A 17,397-nucleotide genomic window follows, 5' to 3' on the forward strand; every position below is an offset into this window, starting at 1 on the left:
ACTCCCTAACTAACACCCTAGTTTGGGCCCTAACTAACGCCCTGACACTGGTTCTAATTATGGCCGTAATGCTGGTTCTAAGGCCCTGAAGATATCCCTAAGTAACAGCCTGAACTGTGTCTAACGAAGGCTCTCACGTTATCTCTAAGTGAAGCACTGACACTGTCCCTAACTTAGGCCCTTATAGTCTAAGCTGTCACTAAATAATGCCCTGATCCTGTCCATAAGTAAGGTCCTTAATATGTCCCTAAGTGCATCTCTGATGATGTCCTTAACAGCCTGAACTCTCTTCAGGTTATCTCTGAGGCTCTGACACTGGCCCTTCCTAAGGCCTCACCCCAGGGTTGTCCAAGGCTGCTGGGCGGTTTTCTCTTGTCCGCATCTCTAGCCAGCTGCCTGCCATCGGCCACTCTAAGATTCTGCGATACAGTGGTCCCACGTGGGATGTGCCTGTGTAGGCTCACCACCGGGAGGAGAGTCATGGCCACTCTGCCTTCCAGGGGACTGCGGCTCAGGGTAGGAGCCTCACAGCCAGTGTCTGGACACAGGGTTCTGTGTCCTTGTTTGTTGTAAATCCCTTGGAGTTACCTCTAACATTTTTGAATGGATATTGCCCCCTCTGCATATTTATAATATGAATTATTTACCACATTAAAATCCAGGAATGACATTCTTAGAACGAGCAGGAGAACACTGGATGCCCCCCGCCAATGATCTATTACTTGGAGGTTTTAAAATTCTAATGAGAAAACACTCACTCTCCTCACCCTCCTGGGCGTCAGCACAAGGCGGGAATCAGCTGCATCCTTTATTTCTCTCTCTGATTTTCCAGAACCTTTCCTTCCAGGAGAGATCTCTGGGCTCCTTGGGAGCTGTGAGTGGTGGCTGTCAGGTAAATCTGAGACTGAAAAGCAAGAGAAAGACAGACAGAGGAGGAGATGAGAATTGGTGACGGGGAGAAGCAGGGGCGTCCACGTTCAATCGCAGGCTGAGAGTCTGGGTTAGTCTCCAGCGAAGCTAAGGACCACCAGGGTCTGGCCCCACTGGCCTTGTCACCTGGTGTGGGGACTGGGGACAGCCAACCCCCCATGGCCACTCTCAGAGAAATCAGGGAGGTGGGAGGGCACCCCTGAGAGCCAGATTGAAAATGGTCATGCTGTGAAATAATAAGATGCCCTTTCAGAAAAGTGAAGACTGTTCTCTTGGTTCTCAGAGACTTGCAAATACTCTGTGTCCTTCTGGAGGCATGCCGAAGCCTTCAGCCTTTGAGGGCAGTAATGGGAGTGCATCTGGGCTCAAAACCATCCAGCACTCACTCCCTGAGGGTGCTGAGGATGACCCGTGTCCACCCCTCGGATGCTGTGGGGCCTGAAATCCCCTGATCACCAAGGACGGGAGGGGCCACACAGACACTCCCCTGGACCACCGGGGGCTTAGCTGCTGGGCTACAGTCCTTTATCAGATACATGGTTTGCAAACATCTTGGGCCATTTTGGATGGTGGATTATCTTATTCCTTGCTCCTTTTATACACAACTGTTTTTCATCTTGAGGAAGTCCAATTCATCTATTTTGTCTTTTGTTGCTTGTGCTTTTGGTAGATCTAAGAAATCATGACCAAATCCAAGGTCATGAAGACTTACTCTCATGTTTTCTTCTAGGAGTTTTCTAATTTTGGTTCTTGCGTCTAGGCCTTTGGTCCATTTTGCATCTAGGCCTTTGGTTGATTTTGTATATGAGGTGGGGGGAGGTAAGGGTCCAACTTTACTCTTCTGCATGTGGGTATCCAGTTGTTCCAGAACCTGTGCTCACTGTTTGGGAGAAAATACCTGCAAATGACGTGACCAACAAGGGCTTAATTCTAAAATATACAAACAGCTCATACAACTCAAAAGAGAAAAAAATGAAAAAATAGGCAGAATTTTAGAAGGTCTAAATAGACATTTCTCCAAGGACATACAGATGGCCAAGAGGCACGTGAAAAGATGCTCCACATCGCTAATTATTAGAGAACGCAAATCAAAACTACAGTGAGTTATCACCCCGTAGTGGTCAGAATGGCCATCATTAAAATGTCTAGAAATAAATGCTGGAAGGGGTGTGGAGAAAAGGGAACCCTCCTACACTACTGGTGGGAATGTAAATTGATGCAGCCGCTATGGAAAACAGTATGGAGGTTCCTCAAAAACTAAAAATAGAATTACCATATGAACCAGCAATCTCATTCCTGGGCACACATCCAGACAAAACTATAATTCGAAAAGATACGTGCACCCCAGCATTCACAGCAGCACTCTTCACAATAGCCAAGACATGGAAGCAACCTGAATGTCCCTCAACAGATGAATGGATGTTGAAGATGTGGTACATATATACAATGGAATACTACTCAGCCATAAAACAGAATGAAATAATGCCATCTGCAGCTACATGGATGGACCTAGAGATTATCATACAAAGTGAAGTCAGTCAGACAGAGAACAACAAATACCATATGATATCACTTATATGTGGATTATAAAATGAGACCCAAATGAACCTATCTACAGAACAAAAACACACTCACGAATATAGAAAACAGACTTGTGGTTGTCAAGGTGAAGACAGCAGAGAGGGATGGATCGGGAGTTTGGGATTAGTAGATGAAAACTATTAATATATTGAATGGATAGACAAGGTCTTCCTGCACAACACAGGGAACTGTATTCAATACCCTGTAATTAACCATAATGGAAAGGAATATGAAAAATATGTATATATGTATGTTTGTATATATGAATCACTTTGCTGTACAGTAGAAATTAACACAACACTGTAGGTCAACTACACTTTAATATCAATTAGTTTGAAGGCACTTTTATAAATTAGGTCTTATTTCTCTTGTCCTTTCATCCTGGGACAAATGTATAACAGAAACTAACCTGGATTACTCTGGGATGAACTCGTATCACAGAGAACTTTAATTGTTGAACAAACCGTGAATATGAGTTACACCATGGGATGTCCTGACCCAATATGAAGTTTGTAAACCTTGTATCAAGCCTGCAGAATCTACTAAATTTGGGAATTCAAACTGAAATGAAGCCACCTATCCCATGACTTCTCCACAACTAGTTATACAACATCAATTGGAAACCATATACAATCAAGTGAATGTAGACAAACAACTATAGCCTTTTTTGGCCTTTTAAATGAAGACGGTATTTAAGGTGATGTCTTGGGCCGTTTCAGGGTGTTACTCAATTTCCTGGGTATCTGCCATGCACACAGGAGGTACACATGTTAGTTAACTGGTTTATGCAACTATATGAAGGTAGTTAATACCACAAAACTGTATACGTAAAGTGAATTAAATGCTAAAGTTGTGTTTTGTATTTTTAATGACAATGAAAAAAGTGCAGCGCTGATATTTGTTATAAAAATGAACATTAAAAACATTCTTAATGAAAAAAGTCATACAGGAAAGGCCACCTAGATCCCATACTCATCTTGTCTGCTTCAAATCCATCAAGGTTGTCCAAAGGAGGGAGAAACTCAGTAATGGTTCCAGAAAAAGAAAACTGGATCAGGATGGATAAAGACATTTTCATACAGTTGGGAGAGTAGGTGAAAGTTGAAGTGGGGCTGAGTATTAAATTATAATGTGGACATCAGGATTTCTTCATTTAGGGGTTATGTGCTGGTTCCTTGGGCAAAACACACTGTGCATTTTGTGTGAAGTGGCAAACGTGAGTACTTTTTGCCATTATTGCAACTTTTCGGTACATTTTAAATTACTGGAAAGTAAATTACTTTTCTAGACAACCATATCAGTACCATGCCAGAAAATCAGATAAGATGGACATCAAATTTTGTTATAGAGGCTAAGACTTACCCAGACCACGTTCAACCAAAGTTGTGATACTTATTTTCCTTGTCGGAGTCCGCATGGTATGAAGAGGCACCGTGGGAAGAGTATATTAGTAGCTACCATCTCTTGGGTCCTGTGGATTACCTGGGGTGCAGTAGAAACTGTGAGATTTTAGTATTGCAATTTTTCACATTACTTCAAAAAATATGCTAAAAAATAAATTCAGTAAAGTTGCAAAATATGGATCAATATACACAAATCAGTTTTGTTTCTACACACTAACAATGAACCACCAGCAAGAAAAGTAAAGAAAACAATCCCATTTACAATTCCATTGAAAAGAACGAGCTATTTAGCAATAAATTTAACCAAGGACATGAAAGACCTATACTCAGAAAACTATAAAGCATTGATAAAGAAACTGAAGACACAATAGAAAACAATACTCCATGCTCATGCATCAGAAAACATTACTATTATTAAAATGTTTGGGATGGGGGAAGATGGTGGAAAAGGAAGACGCGGAGATCACCTTCCTCCCCACAGATACACCAGAAATACATCTACACGTGGAACAACTGATACAGAACACCTACTGAACGCTGACAGAAGACCTCAGACCTCCCAAAAGGCAAGAAACTCCCCATGTACCTGGGTAAGACAAAAATAAATAAATAAACAGAGACAAAAGAATAGGGACAGGCCCTGCACCAGTGGGAGGGAGCTGTGAAGGAGGAAAGGTTTCCACACATTAGGAAGCCCCTTCGCGGGTGGAGACTGTGTGTGGTGGAGGCGTAAAGCTTCAGTGCTGCGGAGGAGAGTACAGCCACAGGGGTGCAGAAGGCAAAGCGGAGAGATTCCCGCACAGAGGATCGGTGCCGACCGGCACTCACCAGCCCGATAGGCTTGTCTGCTCCCCGGCCTGGGCGGGCGGGGCTGGGAGCGGAGGCTCGGGCTTCAATCGGAGTGCAGGGAGACGACTGGGGTTGGCAGCGTGAACACAGCCTGCAGAGGACTAGTGTACCACGGCTACTCGGGAGTCCGGGGAAAACTCTGGACCTGCCGAAGAGGCAAGAGACGTTTTCTTCGCTCTTTGTTTCCTGGTGCGCGAGGAGAGGGGATTCAGAGTGCTGCTTAAAGGAGCTCCAGAGAGGGGTGCGAGCCGCGGCTAAGAGCGCGGACCACAGAGACGGGCATGAGACGCTAAGGCTGCTGCTGCCACCACCAAGAAGCCTGTGTGCGAGCACAGGTCACTATCCACACCCCCCTTCCGGGGAGCCGGTGCAGCCCGCCACTGCCAGGGTCCTGGGATCCAGGGACAACTTCCCCGGGAGAACGCACGGCTCTCCTCAGGCTGGTGCAGCGTCATGGCAGCCTCTGTCGCCGCAGGCCCGCCCCGCACTCCGTGCCCCTCTCTCCCCCACGGCCTGAGTGAACCTAGCCCCCCAATCAGTGGCTCCTTTAACCCCATCCTGTCTGAGCGAAGAACAGACGCCCTCCAGCGACCTACATGCACAGGCAGGCCAAATCCAAAGCTGAGCCCCGGGAGCTGTGCGAACAAAGAAGAGAAAGGGAGATCTCTCCCAGCAGCCTCAGAAGCAGCTGAGTAAAGCTCCACGATCAACTTGATGTACCCTGCATCTGTGGAATACCTGAATACACAACGAATCATCCCAAATTGAGGAGGTGGAATTTGAGAGCAAGATTTATGATTTTTTCCCCTTTTCCTCTTTTTGTGTGTATGTGTATGCTTCTGTGTGAGATTTTGTCTGTATAGCTTTGCTTTCACCATTTCTCCCAGGGTTCTATCTGTCCTTTTTGTTTGTTTGTTTTTTCTACTTTCTCAAAAATTTATTCTTATAATTATTTTTTATTTTAATAACTTTATTTTATTTTACCCTGATTTATTTTATTTTCTATTGTCCTCTTTCCTTCTTTCTTTCTTTCCACTTTTTCTCCCTTTTATTCTGAGCCGTGTGGATGAAAGGCTCTTGGTGCTGCAGCCAGGAGTCAGTGCTGTGCCTCTGAGGTGAGAGAGCCAACTTCAGGACACTGGTCCCCAAGAGACCTCCCAGCTCCATGTAATATCAAATGGCGAAAATCTCCCAGAGATCTCCATCTCAACACCAACACCCAGCTTCACTCAACGACCAGCAAGCTACAGTGCTGGACACCCTATGCTAAATAACTAGCAAGACAGGAACACAACCCTGCCCATTAGCAGAGAGGCTGCCTAAAATCATAATAAGTCCACAGACACTCCAAAACACACCACCAGACGTGGACCTGCCCACCAGAAAGACAAGATCCAGCCTCATCCACCACAACACAGGCACTAGTCCCCTCCACCAGGAAGCCTACACAACCCACTGAACCAACTTTAGCCACTGGGGACAGACACCAAAAACAACGGGAACTACGAACCTGCAGCCTGCAAAATGGAGACCACAAACACAGTAAGATAAGCAAAATGAGAAGACAGAAAAACACACAGCAGATGAAGGAGCAAGATAAAAACCCACCAGACCTAACAAATGAAGAGGAAATAGGCAGTCTACCTGAAAAAGAATTCAGAATAATGATAGTAAAGATGATCCAAACTCTTGGAAACAGAATAGAGAAAATGCAAGAAACATTTAACAAGGACCTAGAAGAACTAAAGAGGAAACAAGCAACGATGAACAACACAATAAATGAAATTAAAAATACTCTAGATGGGATCAGTAGCAGAATAAATGAGGCAGAAGAACGGATAAGTGACCTGGAAGATAAAATAGTGGAAATAACTACTGAAGAGCAGAATAAAGAAAAAAAGAATGAAAAGAACTGAGGACAGTCTCAGAGACCTCTGGGACAACATTAAATGCACCAATATTTGAATTATAGGGGTTCCAGAAGAAGAAGAGAAAAAAGAAAGGGACTGAGAAAATATTTGAAGAGATTATAGGTGAAAACTTCCCTAATATGTGAAAGGAAATAGTTAATCAAGTCCAGGAAGCACAGAGAGTCCCATACAGGATAAATCCAAGGAGAAACACGCCAAGGCACATATTAATCAAACTGTCAAAAATTAAATACAAAGAAAACATATTAAAAGCAGCAAGGGAAAAACAACAAATAACACACAAGGGAATCCCCATAAGGTTAACAGCTGATCTTTCAGCAGAAACTCTGCAAGCCAGAAGGGACTGGCAGAACATATTTAAAGTGATGAAGGAGAAAAAATTACAACCAAGATTACTCTACCCAGCAAGGATCTCATTCAGATTTGATGGAGAAATTAAAACCTTTACAGAAAAGCAAAAGCAGAGAGAGTTCAGCACCACCAAACCAGCTTTACAGAAAATGCTAAAGGATCCTCTCTAGACAAGAAACACAAGAGAAGGAAAAGACCTATAATAACAAACCCAAATCAATTAAGAAAATGGGAATAGGAACATACATATCGATAATTACCTTAAATGTAAATGGATTAAATGCTCCCACCAAAAGCCACAGACTGGCTGAATGGATACAAAAACAAGACCCATATATATGTTGTCTACAAACACCCACTTCAGACCTAGAGACACATACAGACAGAAAGTGAGGGGATGGAAAAAGATATTCCATGCAAATGGAAACCAAAAGAAAGCTGGAGTAGCAATTCTCATATCAGACAAAATAGACTTTAAAATAAAGACTAGTACAAGAGACAAAGAAGGACACTACATAATGATCAAGGGATCAATCCAAGAAGAAGATATAACAATTGTAAATATTTATGCACCCAACATAGGAGCACCTCAATACATAAGGCAAATACTGACAGCCATAAAAGGGGAAATCGACAGTAACACATTCATAGTAGGGGACTTTAACACCCCACTTTCACCACTGAACAGATCATCCAAAATGAAAATAAATAAGGAAACACAAGCTTTAAATGATACATTAAACAAGATGGACTTAACTGATATTTATAGGACATTCCATCCTAAAACAACAGAATACACATTTCTCTCAAGTGCTCATGGAACATTCTCCAGGATAGATCGTATCTTGGGTCACAAATCAAGCCTCGGTAAATTTAAGAAAATTGAAATTGTATCAAGTATCTTTTCTGACCACAACGCTATGAGACTAGATATCAATCAGAGGAAAAGATCTGTAAAAAATAAAAACACATGGAGACTAAACAATACACTACTTAATAATGAAGTGATCACTGAGGAAATCAAAGAGGAAATCAAAAAATACCTAGAAACAAATGACAGTGGAGACACGATGACCCAAAATCTATGGGATGCAGCAAAAGCAGTTCTAAGAGGGAAGTTTATAGCAATACAATCCTACCTTAAGAAACAGGAAACATCTCGAATAAACAACCTAACCTTGCACCTAAAGCAATTAGAGAAAGAAGAACAAAAAAAAAAAACCCCAAAGTTAGCAGAAGGAAAGAAATCATAAAGATCAGATCAGAAATAAATGAAAAAGAAATGAAGGAAACAATAGCAAAGATCAATAAAACTAAAAGCTGGTTCTTTGAGAAGATAAACAAAATTGATAAACCATTAGCCAGACTCATCAAGAAAATGAGGGAGAAGACTCAAATCAATAGAATTAGAAATGAAAAAGGAGAAGTAACAACTGACACTGCAGAAATACAAAAGATCATGAGAGATTACTACAAGCAACTCTATGCCAATAAAATGGACAATCTGAAAGAAATAGACAAATTATTAGAAATGCACAACCTGCCAAGACTGAATCAGGAAGAAATAGAAAATATGAACAGACCAATCACAAGCACTGAAAGTGAAACTGTGATTAAAAATCTTCTAAGAAACAAAAGCCAGGGACCAGATGGCTTCACAGGCGAATTCTATCAAACATTTAGAGAAGAGCTAACACCTACCCTTCTCAAACTCTTCCAAAATATAGCAGAGGGAGGAACACTCCCAAACTCATTCTACGAGGCCACCATAACCCTGATACCAAAACCAGACAAGGATGTCACAAAGAAAGAAAACTACAGGCCAATATCACTGATGAACATAGATGTAAAAATCTTCAACAAAATACTAGCAAACAGAATCCAACAGCACATTAAAAGGATCCTACACCATGATCAAGTGGGGTTTATTCCAGGAATGCAAGGATTCTTCAATATACGCAAATCAATCAATGTGATACACCATATTAACAAACTGAAGGAGAAAAACCATATGGTCATCTCAATAGATGCAGAGAAAGCTTTTGACCAAATTAAACACCCATTTATGATTAAAACCCTCCAGAAAGTAGGCATAGAGGGAACTTTCCTCAACATAATAAAGGCCATATATGACAAACCCACAGCCAACGTCTTCCTCAATGGTGAAAAACTGAAAGCACTTCCACTAAGATCAGGAACAAGACAAGGTTGGCCACTCTCACCACTCTTACTCAACATAGTTTTGGAAGTTTTAGCCACAGCAATCAGAGAAGAAAAATAAATAAAAGGAATCCAAATCAGAAAAGAAGTAAAGCTGTCACTGTTTGCAAATGACATGACACTATACACAGAGAATCCTAAAGATGCTACCAGAAAACCACTAGAGCTAATCAATGAATTTGGTAAAGCAGTAGGATACAAAATTAATGCACAGAAGTCTCTGGCATTCCTACACACTAATGATGAAAACATCTGAAAGTAAAATCAAGAAAACACTCCCATTTACCATTGCAACAAAAAGAATAAAATATCTAGGAATAAATCTACCTAAGGAGACAAAAGACCTGTATGCAGAAAATTATAAGACACTGATGAAAGAAATTAAGGATGATACAAAGAGATGGAGAGATATACCATGTTCCTGGATTGGAAGAATGAACATTGTGAAAATGACTCTACTACCCAAAGCAATCTACAGATTCAATGCAATCCCTATCAAACTACCACTGGCATTTTTCACAGAACTAGAACAAAAAAATTCACAATTTGTATGGAAACACAAAGGACCCCGAATAGCCAAAGCAATCTTGAGAACAAAAAACGGAGCTGGAGGAATCAGGCTACCTGACTTCAGACTATACTACAAAGCTACAGTAATCAAGACAGTATGGTACTGGCACAAAAACAGAAAGGTAGATCAATGGAACAGGATAGAAAGCCCAGAGATAAACCCACGCACATATGGTCACCTTATCTTTGATAAAGGTGGAAGGAATGTACTGTGGAGAAAGGACAGCCTCTTCAATAAGTGGTGCTAGAAAAACTGAACAGGTACATATAAAAGTATGAGATAACATCACTCCCTATCACCATATGCAAAAATAAGCTCAAAATGGATGAAAGACCTAAGTGTAAGGCCAGAAACTATCAAACTCTTAGAGGAAAACATAGGCAGAACACTCTATGACATAAATCACAGCAAGATCCTTTTTGACCCACCTCCTAGAGAAATGGAAATAAAAACAAAAATAAACAAATGGGACCTAATGAAACTGCAAAGCTTTTGCACAGCAAAGAAAACCATAAACAAGACCAAAAGACAACCCTCAGAATGGGAGAAAATATTTGCAAATGAAGCAACTGAAAAAGGATTAATCTCCAAATTTACCAGCAGCTCATGCAGCTCAATAACAAAAAAAAACAAACAACCCAATCCAAAATTGGGCAGAAGACCTAAACAGACATTTCTCCAAAGAAGATATACAGACTGCCAACAAACACATTAAAGAATGCACAACATCATTAATCATTAGAGACATGCAAATCAAAACTACAATGAGGTACCATCTCATACCAGTCAGAATGGCCATCACCAAAAAATCTAGAAACAATAAATGCTGGAGAGGGTGTGGAGAAAAGGGAACACTCTTGCACTGCCGGTGGGAATGTGAATTGGTACAGCCACTATGGAGAACAGTATGGAGGTTCCTTAAAAAACTACAAATAGAACTACCATATGACCCAGCAATCCCACTACTGGGCATATACCCTGAGAAAACCATAATTCAAAAAGAGTCATGTACCAAAATGCTCATTGCAGCTCTATTTACAATAGCCAGGAGATGGAAACAACCTAAGTGTCCATCATCGGACGTATGGATAAAGAAGATGTGGCACGTATATACAGTGGAAAATTACTCAGCCATAAAAAGAAATGAAACTGAGTGATTTGTAATGAGCTGGATGGACCCAGAGTCTGTGATACAGAGGGAAGTAAGTCAGAAGGAGAAAGACAAATACCGTATGCTGACACATATATATGGAACTTAAGAAAAAAAATATTATGAAGAACCTAGGGGTAAGACAGGAATAAAGAAACAGACCTGCTAGAGAATGGATTTGAGGATATGGGGAGGGGGAAGGGTTAGCTGTGACAAAGTGAGAGAGTGGCATGGACATATATACACTACCAAGCGTAAAACAGATAGCTAGTGGGAAGCAGCCGCATAGCACAGGGAGATCAGCTCGGTGCTTTGTGACCACCTAGAGGGGTGGGATAGGGAGGGTGGGAGGGAGGGAGACGCAAGAGGGAAGAGATATGGGAACATATGTATAACTGATTCACCTTGTTATAAAGCAGAATCTAAAACACCATTGTAAAGCAATTATACTCCAATAAAGATGTAAAAAAAAAAAGTTTATTCTACCTAAAGCAATCAACAGACAGTGCCAGGAAAAGTAGACACCAGTCTCCAAAGAACGACACTGGTCACCATCTACACTGCACATAAAACTAACTAAAAGTGCACAGTATTCCACATTAAACCCTTTCTCTCCTGAGTCCCCTGAAGATGCACCCCACCCAGCCAGCAGTCAGCTGCACAGGAAGATTCTCCACACTTGCTCATTTTTTCCTCTTGTGGAGTCTCCTCACCAGTGGTTCCTGAGAAAACCCAGCTCCTGTCTGTGTGGACAATGCCTCATGGTCCGGAAACTTAGGCCCTGACAGGAGACAAAGATCCTGTCTGCTTGTCACAGAGCAAAGTCTGTGGGCAGGGTGCACCTGTGCCCCCACGGTCACACAGGTGGGTTCGGCGCCCCCTGTGGGATGTGAGAAAAGTGCCGAGAGTGCTGCACTCACAAACCCAGAGGCCTCATCTGGGAGGCAGTTCTGCTGTATATACTAAGTTTGGAAATCCAAACTGAAATGGAGTCAAGTATCTCACTGTATCCTCTCAAAAGATGGTTAAGGAGCAATTAATTACAAACCATATGTAATGAAATGAATGTAGACACAAACTTTACAACTTAAACCAAAATTCACTCAAAATGCCCGTAGCCAAATTTAAATTACCAAACTATAAAAATCCTAGGGAAAAAAAAAGATAATCTACATGACTTTGGGTCTGGTGACCTTATTCAGAAAACCAGAAGACAAACCACAAACTGCAAGAAACTATTTCCAAAACACATATCTGATAAAGGATTTGTACTCAAATTATGCCAACAACGCCATTAAAATCTGGTAAAGATTGAAACACACACCTGGCCCAAGAAGATAAACAGGCAGTAAATAAGCATACAAGAATAAACTCAAGATGCTGGTGGAATGTATGTACAACCAACTTTGAAAGACAGTTTGGCAGATTTTTCCAAATCAAAAAGTCTCACCTTAGGATCCAAGAAGTGTACCTCTTGTATTTAGACAACTGCTTTGAAAAACTGTATTCAAACCAAAACTAGCATCAAGTAATGCACAGCAGCTCTATTCATAATGGTTAAAAACTTAAAGATATCAGGATGTCCTTCTGTAGATGAATTCATAAGCAAATTAGGGCACATACATGTCAAGGGGAGCAGAATACACCACCCCAAAATATGCCCATTTGACAAAAGGATTATTTTGGACTGATTAATTTAAGAAACAGCAGACCCAGGAGAATCTTTCAAAACCAAGTAGAAAATGCCCTTTTAGGAGGTAAATTTACATTTATTAAGGATATCTCCATTTGTAACGGTATGTCCCTCTCTGGACCAGGAATTAAATGATGACTAAATATCAAGGAAAGTTTGTTGGGACTTCCCTGCTGGTCCAGTGGTTAACACCCCATGTTCCCAATGCAGGGGACCAGGGTTCAATCCCTGGTCAGGGAACTAGATCCCGCATGCTGCAGTTAAGAGCCCGCATGCCGCAACTAAAGATTCCACAGGCCGCAACTAAGACCCGGTACAGCCAAATAAATAAATGTTTTTTTTTTTAAAAAAAAAAAGCTTGTCAATGAAATAGGCCTGGAAGTAAATCTGTGTAACAACCTTACCCTTGTTTACTGGGCTTTGCCTAATAACATCCCTTAAATGGCTACCTCCATTTCCTGAAATCTTTTTTTTTGTTCTCAGCAGAAGTGTTTAAGGTAACGGCTTGGGCCATTTCAGGGAGTGACTCAGTTTTCCTGGGTATCTTTCAAGTATACAGGAGGTATGCATGGTATATATTAAACTTCTGATTGTTTTCTCCAGTTCGTCTCTTTTTCATTACAAGGGGGATCTCAATAAAGAACATAGAAGTGTAGAGGGAAAATTATTTTTCCTCTCATATACGTGCAGTGCAATAGTATTCAGAGATATAAAGGAATGGATCATCAACCCGTGCCCCCCCCCCAAAAAAATAATACATGCATCTAACACTTACATTGCTAAGTGAAAGAATCCAGTCTGAAGTGCTACACAGTGTATGACCTCATTTATATGACATTCTAGAAAAGGCAAAACTGACATGGTAAACAGTTTACAGAATATGTGGTTGAAAGAGTCCATATGATACTTCAGTGGTGAATACCTGTCACTGCATTTGGCTATACCCACAGATTTTTACAACCCAACAAGTAATTTACAATCTATTCAAACTTAACTACTTAGGATATGGGACTGTCAAAAACTGGGATACAGAATGTAACAAAGAATCTAACTGGTTCAGAAATGTATGAAAAAACTCACAGTTGGTAGTGGGACAAATGGGCTGACCTAAGTTAACTTTGGAAATGTACAGAATCTTTAGGCCAAAGACAAAATGTGCCATACATACACAGTGGACTCTATGTTCTTTCCCATGAGGGGTAGCAGCTAACAGTACTGAAACTACTATATCAGTCATCAAATGGAACAAGCACTGAATTTAATAAATGACAAATGGTGGAAGCCAGGTTTCTTACCAATGGAGTTGGATGTTACAGTCAAACAAAGGGAGAAGGTTACAATATCCATGTCATAACAGATCCGCTTGGAGATATCAGTATAAACTATCTTTAGCCTACACATAGTTCCACATGGAAATCTTTGTAATTATGTCTATATGCATAGGCTGGGATACATGCATATATTTCTATGTACTGTCAGCTGAGCATATTTAGCTCCCACATGTAAGTTTTTAATACCATTCTCTAATAAAAGGAACAAGGGCTCTTTGAAGAAAGGGCTGATGGTAGGACTGAGACAGTAAATATATGAAGCAGGATAATCTTAAAATATCAGAAAGTAAAGAAGTACCAAAAATTTTTTAAACCCACAAAAGAAAAAATATGTAAAATGAAAACAAGAGCAAATGGAAGAAGCTCTCAACAGCCAAAGCAAGAATGAACTAAGCAGTCTAATAATGTAGTGCTGGATTATAACCAAAAGTTTACAATAATTATTCACATGTCCAAACTGGTATAAATAAATTACATAGTTTTTGATGAATGGTGTTAAATAGAAATCTCCTATGCAGAAAGCTTCTAAACAATGTATATAGCAAGTCAGCTGTCCATCAAGGATGTGAAGCTAACCCCTCTCTCCTCAAGTGTGGCTTCTGCATTATGACTGCCTCCTACATAAGACACACAGGATGGACATGGGAAAAAATTAACCTCACTGTGGGAAAACCTGACAAACATTACCTCAGCTAGGTGACCAAAATTAAGAATATAAGGGAGAAGTTCCCTTAAGAGCCTGTCCTCTTGATATATAGTGAAGAGGAAGCACTTCACATCTGTGGTCTGCTTTTGCAAAGCCAAGTCTAACCACGACAAAACCACCAAGCAAATCCCAGTGCCCGGCAGTCTATACAATACCTGAGCAGCCCTCCTACACGCTGTCAAGGTCTTGGAAACAAGGAGAATCTGAGCAACTGTCAGAGTCCAGAAGAGACTAAACAGACATGATGACCCCATGTCCTCTGAGACCCTGGAACAAGGAAAGGTATAACAAAGGGAACGTGAATAGAGACTTCAGTTAATAGTAAAGTATCAGTATATTGTTCATTATTTGTCATGATTCTGTAGAAAATTAGACAGGAACAATTAAACGTCAAAATAAGAGAGACCTACTGTAACAAATTGGAAATCTAGAGGAAAAGGGGGATTTCTTTGTAAAAGCACATTACCAAAATGGACCCTAAATGAAGGAAAACACAAAAAGGCCAATTAACCACTGAGGAAACTCTTCCCCTACTGGCTATCCTATCACTGTTCCAGGCTTTCCCTCTCCCGGGACAGGGAAGGAGCAGGGACAGAGTTGTTTGCCAGCTCCCCTAGTTTATGACCCCAACCAGTATCTTCACCTACCCCAGCCATGCCTACCCAGTGAGGACACCTGAGGAAGGGTCAGGGATTATTGACTCAGATGTATCAACCAGGACTTTTTCTTTTACCAGTGACTGGACACACTTACGGAAATAAAATAAATTAGTATTTATTGTAAGGGTAGAAATACGTTAATACTTACAAGTGGCAAGTTGAAGAATGGGTTTGGACCTAGCAGGTCCACGGGCTCACACTGTCTCAGTGTGACCTTGTTTCTCTCCAAACCTTTGTCCCGCTCAGTGCCTTTGGGGGACCCCATTCATAGGCACAGGCTCTCTCACTGCACTTGGGCCAACAGCAGTTCTAGGCTGACAACCACTCACCATCCATTTTCCGAGAAAGAGTTTCTCCTTTTCTTGGATTCCAAGAAAGTCATGGTTTTAAATGCCTTTGATCTGGCTTGGGTTGCATTCTTATCCTTGACCGATCACCAGAAGATGGAAAATGGGACTGGCTAGATGTGGGTTGTAAACCCATCTTCGAGCTGGGTGGAATATGGGGTCATCCTTCTGCCACTGTTTGGACTGGAAGCAGGTGACATGTAATTCCCAAAGGAAAACTGAGGCACTTGGGCCTGAGAATAGATGCTGGCTGGGAGAAAGCAACAGATTCTATGTCAATGACAGCTCACTGCACAGCACACAATCTGACACAAAAGGAAGAAAGGGGTTCACTTAGGGTCCTGCAGCCCACTTAGGGGCTGCAGCGACTCATCCAGTGCTCTTACTGTCCCTCCCAAGACTGCAAAAAGTTCTTTCACTTGCTGAAAAGTCAGGATCATTGGTGGTGGTAAACTCAAGTCTCTTTCCTTGGGCATCAGGTCCTCACATCTTAGAGGCTGGCCCAGAACAGCCCATGTGTCCTGAGAAGACACACAGACCTCATTCCTGCCCCTGAGAGGTGGGAGCCCTGAGTTATGCCATCTCCCTGGCCATATTAATTGCCCATCCCTGAAAAACAATACTGCTCCTTTTCCAGTTTCTTCTCTCTCCTTTACTAAGAGGAAGAAACCAAATGCTAAGGTGGTAAGGACACTTGAGCAATGAAGTAACGGGAGGCTCGAGAATTATTCCATGCCATGGAACCCATAATTGGCAGGCTTTCCAGAGGCCACATGGATGCATATGGCTCTCCAAGACAATGGCAGTGGCAGTGTTAACCTCACACTGGGAGGTCCAGTTGCTCCCATATCTTTGATTCTTAATGAATATGCATGTTAAAAGTTTCTAACGATTGAAAGAACAGAGGATTGCAGGGCCATGGTCTGTTGCATGGGTGTTGCGTCAGGGCCACACTCCAATGTCTAGAGGATTACTCCCTCGCTTGGCAGCCTATGAGGCCGTGAGCGGGAGGCCTTTTTCTCAGCCACGTGCATGTTGGTGGTTGAAACTTCTCAAAGGAATGTCTACACTGCCCAGGTAGCTCTTGAACTGCCCAGCATCATGCTCAGCTCCGTAGCTGTACATGAGGGCATGACAATGCCCAGGCTGGACTGAGCTAGAGGACCACAGATGCCTGCCTGGATAGTCAGAGGTCAAGGGATGTCCTGCCTGAGACTTGATCATCTATGCATGCCCACTCAGATGGGACAAAGGATGCCTCCAGTGCCAGGAGGGCCCCAGCAGCCCTCAAGAACGCAGCATCTGGGGGCTGGCAGGTCACTGCACCCAGTCCTGTATAAATCCATACATGTCCACTGAGTGCCCTCCTGTCTGGGCTGTGCTGGAACCTGGGGCTGCCCAGGCAGAGTAGGGCCAGCATCACCCTTCCCAGGTAGGAGGGCAGAAGGAAACCATGCATGACTTCTGACATCCTCCCCAATCCTTGACAGAGGTCGAGTTGGATAAGAAACAGTCCTAGACAAGAACAGACAGTTCATTCTTCTCTCAGAGCCCAGGACTGGGGGAAGGGAGGCCAGAAAAACAGTTATTGACCTCAGCTCCCTGACTCCTGTTTGACCCTGGGCAAGTCCTACCCATTCTGGAGGCTTCACAGAGAAGGAGAGGGGAGGACAAT

At 42.1% G+C, this 17,397-nt stretch overlaps 1 long non-coding RNA gene across 3 annotated transcripts; it reads right to left on the reverse strand.

The window, feature by feature from the left end:
* Positions 1-252: 252 nt before the first annotated feature.
* Positions 253-16,786, reverse strand: LOC307179651. Of its 3 annotated transcripts, none has more exons than XR_013825493.1 (5): positions 15,705-16,786; positions 14,872-14,983; positions 3,874-4,010; positions 1,643-1,828; positions 253-904 (listed from the first exon to the last, which is right to left on the reverse strand). It is a non-coding gene; the product is annotated as an uncharacterized lncRNA (long non-coding RNA). The 3 variants fall into 3 exon arrangements; XR_013825494.1 differs by having other exon boundaries at positions 1,643-1,810; positions 15,524-16,786; XR_013825495.1 differs by having other exon boundaries at positions 15,524-16,786.
* Positions 16,787-17,397: the final 611 nt, after the last annotated feature.

The sequence above is a fragment of the Stenella coeruleoalba genome (genome assembly GCF_951394435.1).
Source record: "Stenella coeruleoalba genome assembly, chromosome: 21".
In the NCBI taxonomy this organism is placed as follows: Eukaryota; Metazoa; Chordata; class Mammalia; order Artiodactyla; family Delphinidae; genus Stenella; species Stenella coeruleoalba.